The 6576-nt window shown below is 32.8% G+C and overlaps 1 non-coding gene across 1 annotated transcript; it reads right to left on the minus strand.

The window, feature by feature from the left end:
* Positions 1-5327: 5327 nt before the first annotated feature.
* TRNAQ-UUG lies at positions 5328-5399 on the minus strand. The gene has a single exon. It is a non-coding gene; the product is annotated as a tRNA-Gln (tRNA).
* Positions 5400-6576: the final 1177 nt, after the last annotated feature.

A 6576-nucleotide genomic window follows, 5' to 3' on the forward strand; every position in this document is an offset into this window, starting at 1 on the left:
AAAAAAAAAAAAAAAAAAAAAAAAAAAAAAAAAAAAAAAAAAAAAAAAAGATGACGCGGTTTTGGTCTATTGCCCTGATTTAGATTGCTTGCAAACTTTTGTTTCATGCCTAAAAAGATTGAAGAAATTATTTTGTGGAAAATAACGTTTCGAAAGCTCAAATTACAACTTACAAATTACTTGTGGCTTCAATGATATTGAAACAAAGATATATGGTCCAACCAACTCCATTATGAAATTTCCACATTTTATTCCATGGTAATTAAGACGTTTAGTTTTGGTACCATTTCAATTTTATTCACTTTATATCTTTCCTCCTTTTAGAAAAAAATATTGAAGAAGCGTATTTAGACCGAATACTAAGTATTATTCTTTCAATGAATGTCGGTTTTGTCCCTATTCCTTAACCATGAAGGAATGCAATATAGAATATAATATATATTATGATAATTAACGGTTAATGCATATATTGAATTTTATGCTTTTATATTTATCATTAAAATCTTTGTCTATCGTAGCCAATAAACATGTGATCTTAAATATTATATCTTTTATCTCATCCTGTTTGTTAAAACGAATAAATATGCATACACTAAACATTATGGTTTAAATGAATGTCTCTTTTGCCCTTCTTTTCTCCTTTAATTTGTGGTTTAATTTGCATAATTTTTAAATAGTCATTAAATATCTTTTAATTGAGCTTTTCGTAAATGGATCCGAGTGAAACTGAATTAGCTGGATTAATCGTATTTCACAAAATGTGAATACTAATGTCAATAATGATCTTGTGGTTTAGTGGCACGAAGTGGCTTTCCTTAATGAGAGGTCATGAGTTTGAACTTTAGTGGGGGCGGTATGACTCTTTGTACTTCAATAACATCAAATTACACATTGAACTTCAATTTCTTGTTATGATCAAGCGCTTACCACACACATTTGCGATGGAATATTTTTGCGCAAAAAATAGAGACGGATTTATGAATCTGTCGCTATATTTAGCAACAGATTCAAAAATCCATCCCTAAATATACAAGGTGGATTTTTTTTTTATCGTTTGTGTATGTAGTATACTTCTTTGTGTTCCAGATATGAAAATTTCAGCTGCGATTAAAATTATTTTATCGTTTCCTTCTTGAATAAATCGATTTTCGCCTAGAAGCTGTAAGTATTGTATTGAACAATGTCAAACAAATTATGGCCTCGCATAATACTAAACTGCTAGTTATGTTTAATTTATTACTCCGGTCAAGAAGTCCCCACTTGAGATGTACGCCCGATGGAATTTCATGTGCTTCTATTTCAATATTGCAAGTGCTCGGAACATGAGAAGTGGGTTGAGGAGCTTAATGCTCAGGTAAGTCTAATTTGGTTGTATTCCTATACTGAACATATTAAACTATATAGAGCTGAGTCCAATGAAACGCAGGTGTGTGTGTGATTGGGTTTCGGGTTACAAATTGATTAGTGAAGCATGAACATGAAGTAATTTGTATTTTGTAGGTGGTAGTATAGTAGTTTGGAAGCAACTAAAAGAAACGCAAAAGGAATATGGTCGATTAGCTGCTCGATTTGAAACTATTGGAAAAAATCAAACCGAAAAGCTAACAATAGTGTATTAATGTTAGATAGGGCAACTTTCTTGCTCCTGTGAGCTCTTAGACCTCTTGTAAATGATTTATGTATTTTAATGCCAGTTTAATGACATTGATGTTTAAAAATTGAATCTTTGTATCTATCTATCGATAACAATACTTTTGTTATTGTTATTGAATTTGAATTTCTTAATATAATATATATTGTGATTAATTATTGAAATACTATATTATAGGTTTAATACATCATGAGAAATTTATTAGTGGGCAATTTATTTTTTAATTTAGAAATTTTAGCAATGGACAAAAATCATAGCAAATCCATAGTTAAATACCATTAAGAATAAATAATGACAACAAAATAGCGACGGAATATTTCGTCGCTATTCTATTGCAAATTTTGTCCCCCAAATCGTCGAGGGGAGAAAAATAGTGACGGGTTTATTTAGTTTAGTGACAGAAATATCCGTAGCTACAGACTTAGAATGTGACTTAGCACTTTAGTGACTCCACTTTTAGCGACAAACAGAATACGTTGCTAAAGTGAATAGCGACGGATTTTTCCTTCCTAGCGACGGAATTTTTTTTCACTACTTCCACATTTTTTGTAGTGACAATTTCGAGAGGCATGGTGTCGGTCTTGGCCTTACACCAGCTTCCGCCCTACGCCCATCACCACTAATTGCTAGATTTGACTCTACATTGACCTTCGCCCAACAGTTTCTATGATATTATTTCTAATTAATTTGGTCCATATAATCCCCTCAACTTTTGTTGGTCGTCAGTTTCTCATTAAATATACATATGGGCAATTGTGGTGAATATGCCCACACTATTTTCGTTGCTAAATAATTCCGTAATAGAAAGAAATTGAGTACGCAGTCGGTAGCACATGATTTGCATTCCTGGACGGTACGTAGATTGGAAAGCTTAAATGCTCTTATGTGCATAATTTTTGGGGTCACCTGAAAAAGTTATTACTGACGTATATACTTCATAACTAAATTAACATTTAAACTTGTAAAATTGGTGTAATGTGTCTAACACTACCCCAAAAAAAAAAAATTAAAATATTTATAATTTTACTTACATATTAAATGACTTAAATATTTATAGATTTCACTAATTTAGTTACAAAATCTGTTAATAAATTAAATATGATGTATAAAATTTATTAATCTACCTATTTCTATTAAGGAATAAGATCCAAATTGGCCATGTAATCTAAAAGTGTAATTAGGCCACTGAATCAAAAAAAAGAAAAAAATTGAATTAGGCCACTGAACACCTCAAATATATGCAATTTCACCTGATAGTAGGTTACCATCCATTTCTTCCGGTTGCCTGCTTTCATGGATGGTGAGTTGGCTCTAATTATTCTTTTTCTTTTCTATTTTACCCTTTTTCTTCCTTAAATGTGTTTTCTCTCCAAGTTATATTCTTCTATTTGTCTTCTTTACTCTTTATTAGTATTAGAAAAAATTACACTTTTGATCAATTGACTATTATACATATATCAAATTTGGTTGGTGACTATTAATATTTTCAAATTAGGTGCGTGCATGACTATTTAATTTGTATTACATTTAGTCCTTGACTATTAATATTTTCAAATTAAGTGCATAACTTTCTAATTTGTATAAAATTTGGTTCTGCCGTCAAATTTTCCGGTCAAATTTCTGACAAAGTGACATGTTGACCGAATAATTAAATTAATTTTTTTAAAAAAATTATTTCAATTATTTTTTAATTAAAAAACTTTTAAAAAAACCGCCGAAGGTGACTGCCGGCCACACTACTACAAAATTGATCATATAAGCATCACTTTACACTACACCTGTTTAAACAGGTGTAGTGGATTCTCAAAAATAAATTAAAAAATAAATTTTGATGTTGATTTGGTGGATTTGGAAAATTATGTACAGCTGCGCAGGTTTTAAATATAAAAAATTGGGTAATTTTTAATTTTAATTAAAATATTTTAAAAAAAAAAAAACTTACGCGGCAACCGCTCGTGCGGGTGCCGCGTAAAGTATTTAAAAAGAAAACAAAAAGCTTTCCGCGGCACCTGCTCCGCTACAGGTGCCGCGGAAAGTGTTTAATTTAAAAAAAAATAAAAAAAATAAATGCTTTCCGCGGCACCCGTAACGGGTGCCGTGGAAAGCCTACCCTTTCAGCGGCAGTACCATATGTACCTTACGAGTATAAATTCTATATCAAGTCATTTTGATTCAGTGTTCATAATGCTATGTGGACTCTGGTCCATGATATAAATTGCCACATATTTTAGTATATTTGGTGATGAGGTATACTTTGGTAGCAATGGGGTCGATCCTTATTAGGTTTGGGCCAAAATCTCAACACCAAGCCCGCTTACGTTGTTGTCCTAATTTCAAGCTAATCAACTTAGAATTAAGAAACACATAACTTAAAATGATTGCACTTGTTGGACAATAGTTATATATTGTTGACGAGGGTTAATCACGCGCATTTTAAATCATGTCTAAAATTTATTTATTTTTTATAATAATCTCTTGAGACTAATTCATTGAATCATAAGCGGAAACGTTTACAAGAAAGATTAATGGAATGGACAAACATTACTTACAGTCAGACATAGAAACAAATTTCCTAACAATGTTATCGAAAACCTGAATCGCAGACTGTTTCACAAATTTGAAGCTGAAGTCGACATGAGCACTCCAAGCTTCTTTACTGTCAATAGCAATTTGGTCAAACATAACGAAGGCATACTCTAGTCCAAAAGTCGTTTACACCACCCGAGTATCAATCTTCATTCTTTTGTGGTTCACATACGCCATGACCAATTATCGTTCTACGCTTATAACTCGCCAAAAAAAAACGAGAGGGAATAAACTCGCAAAAGAAGCGAGAGGGAATAAATTTGCTAAAGATGCGAGACACAACAAATTCGATAAATAAACGAAAGGTATAATAGCAACAAAACTTACTAATAAAAAAACAGCACTGCTTTGTATCAAGGAAAAACCACTCCTTCCTACTTCACCTTTTTGCAAAACCCAACACCTTCTTTTCCTTATTCAATGGTGATGTACTTCTTGACAGATCCGAAGCTGGGGAAAAGGAAGAACGCCGGAAGGGAAGAAAAAGGGGCGTAGACAGTGCGAGATCGTAGGTGTGGTGGACGGCGATGGGGGAGGCAAAAATGGAAAGGAGAGGCAGAGAAAAAAGAGCAAAAGAAGACGACAGTCGTGAAGGGGAGAAGACGCCGCCTCCGCAAAGCATGCGGAGGCGGCGGCTGCCGGACCAAGGAGAAGAAGAAGCGAAGAGTTTAGAGAGAAGGAGGAGCTTTCTAGGGTTTCACAAGTCTAAATAACTAAAATGTTAAATTTAGAATATAGTCATAAGTGACAAATCATGTCTAAATTTTATTAATAGATTATGTACTTATTACAGTTAACGCATTATGTATTTATAATTAATATATTATGCAACTTCATTTTATTTACAGAATTACTAATACATAATATGTTAAAAGGAAAGCAAAGTATTAATATGTTAAAGGAAAGCAAATAATTTGATACTTGGTGAAAATATATCCTTCATAAGACACACCAGGGTCCACAGTATCCAAGGTATAAGGATTGTATTAGCCAATAGAGTTGAAAACTTCCTTTACAAAGTTTCCGGTTTCCACCGTATTGCGCAAAGACTAGGGACTAGGGAGCATTGGCAAATGAAAAATAAACCTCAAGGTCCTACCGGGAGTCGAACCCAGGTCGCTGGATTCAAAGTCCAGAGTGCTAACCACTACACCATAGAACCACTTACGAACAGGAAGTCTAAAGATAATCAATATTGATGCCATATTTGCAACACATATTTCATTGTTGCGTTCTAAAGTTCGTTCTATATATTAATTCCGAAGGATTCGTCAGTTGCAACCTGTTTTAGAGAGTCATATTTTTAGTATTAGCAATATTATATTTCTATTTTTATTTTATTTTTAACTCTTTATTGATGTGTTGTGCTTACTAATTTAGAAAAAATTAGGAGGTCCATGTCGAAGTACTTATGTTATATATGAATAGCAACGCTAGGTTAAATTTTAAAAAAAGTTGACTTTTGTAGTTGTGTTCAGTGAATTAAGAATTATCTGAATTTAATTAAAGGTGTTTCGAAGGTGAGAATTGTAGGGTGCGCATGAACTCATAAGAGAATTGTAGCGAATGTAATGACCGTGTCCTTTGAACAGGGTGCTTAAAGGTGTTTCGAAGTTGAGAATTGTTGGATGCACATGAGCTCATAAGAGAATTGTAAGGAATGCATTAATCGCGTGTTTTTTGAACAGGGTGCTTTTAGCCTGATTTCATGCTCAATAAATGTAGACCATCTAGTTCCTGACACGTTGTCGCTCTTCGGTATCTAATATTTATTTACATTATTCAACTTTGGGTTAATTATCCTCCACTTAAAATTTGAAATTATTAATCATTAACATTATTGTTTTATATTATTTTTTTTCTTGGGTAAGAAAAGTATTGTAGGCTAGGTGCATGTATTTCAACATCGAATAGCACTCAAAATTATATGAAATAGTAAAAACAGTATTGTAGCTGCCTTTATTCAAAGTTATTATCATTAGAAATATGCTTTGCATAATTTTTGAAAGCGGTAGTTTTCGTGGTGCATGGTTTATGTGTAGGTGATTTCAAAAGATTAAAATGAGAGTCAAGACTCCACGAGTGTCGGTCTCGAAGGAGGTAATGCGGAAGATTGCTTAGCTCATAGTCAAACAAATGCATAATGGAACATGTGAGGTTGTTGAGGTACATAGAGTAACATTTGTAATTAGAGAGTGTGATGATCAAATGATGTTAACAAATGTGAAATAACAAATTGTAATAAGCAAGGAAATGAATTATGCTAGTTATGATGCCTCGTAGAACTTAAGCAATGAAAGATTGATTCAACTATGTTGGCTATTCAAGAGTGTGATCTC

Source organism: Ipomoea triloba, chromosome 11, assembly GCF_003576645.1.
Source record: "Ipomoea triloba cultivar NCNSP0323 chromosome 11, ASM357664v1".
In the NCBI taxonomy this organism is placed as follows: Eukaryota; Viridiplantae; Streptophyta; class Magnoliopsida; order Solanales; family Convolvulaceae; genus Ipomoea; species Ipomoea triloba.